Raw genomic sequence first — 930 nt, 5'->3', positions numbered from 1 at the left:
CATTTACAGTTATAATAAGGTGACCTCTAACTCACTACCTGTTGACCAAAGTCTTAAAGGTTATTTAAGGTCACGGTGAGCCACGTCTTCTTTTCCCTTTTGTTATAGATGTTTAATGTTGCAAATACTTGTCCTGTTCTATGACCCCCAGTAGTGTTGTTGCAACCTTCAATATTGATGTTTTGACCCCCTTCATGTGACCTTCTGTCCTTGAGATGTTTACATGTTGATGATGTAGAGTAACGTAAGATTTATGTGTCTGTTAGTCTGTATTCTTATAATTGTATGTATGTATGACCTTCACTTCCTGTCCTAACGTTGCCCTTTTTATCAACATTACACAATCCGCTTTCCTGTAGTTGTTCAATCGTTTTTTTTTTATGTATATTAGAAAATATCTTTCGTTGATTTGTTTCTGATTTTTTTTCTTGTTACATGTAGATTTTTGTTGTTTGTTTTTTTCGTCTAGAAGTCTCTCTAGATGTATATTATTGGCTCCTTATTGGATTAATTGAAATAGTTTGTGCAGATTTGGTGTCCTTTGAAAACTGATTGGAAAGAATCGTAGTATTTTTGGTCAAGAACATACAAGAATGTTGAAACTCGTGTGGACCAAAATGGAATGGTACATCTTCTGTTGTTTTATTTCCCATTCATGTAACGTATCGTAGACGTATATAAAAAAGAGAATAATATGAGGTAACCCCCCCTAAAAAAAAATGTTAGATACGTAGCAAAATTTGTCCCTCCCCGTCTTCGCAATTTCGTTAGTTACGTAATGGTTTCCGTTTTAATCTTCCTTGACAGTGACATAACTTTCCTACTTGACATTCCTCCATCTTCAGTTTTCGTTTCTTGGCTTCCGTCTTGTTTCGTTTTTCTTGTTACTGATTCAGACATTTCTGATTCCCTTATCCCGGGAGGAAGCTA

The 930-nt window shown here is 35.3% G+C and overlaps 1 protein-coding gene across 1 annotated transcript in view; it reads left to right on the top strand.

Moving 5' to 3' along the window:
- The window catches only part of LOC119591519 (sodium channel protein para-like), a gene marked incomplete in the record, with an annotated part of 263,120 nt that overhangs the window by 102,821 nt on the left and 159,369 nt on the right, over nt 1-930 (top strand).

Source organism: Penaeus monodon, chromosome 28 (genome assembly GCF_015228065.2).
Source record: "Penaeus monodon isolate SGIC_2016 chromosome 28, NSTDA_Pmon_1, whole genome shotgun sequence".
Taxonomy (NCBI): domain Eukaryota; kingdom Metazoa; phylum Arthropoda; class Malacostraca; order Decapoda; family Penaeidae; genus Penaeus; species Penaeus monodon.
The sequence above is the reverse complement of the archived record's forward strand: the minus strand, read 5'-3'. Positions and strand labels throughout refer to the sequence as shown.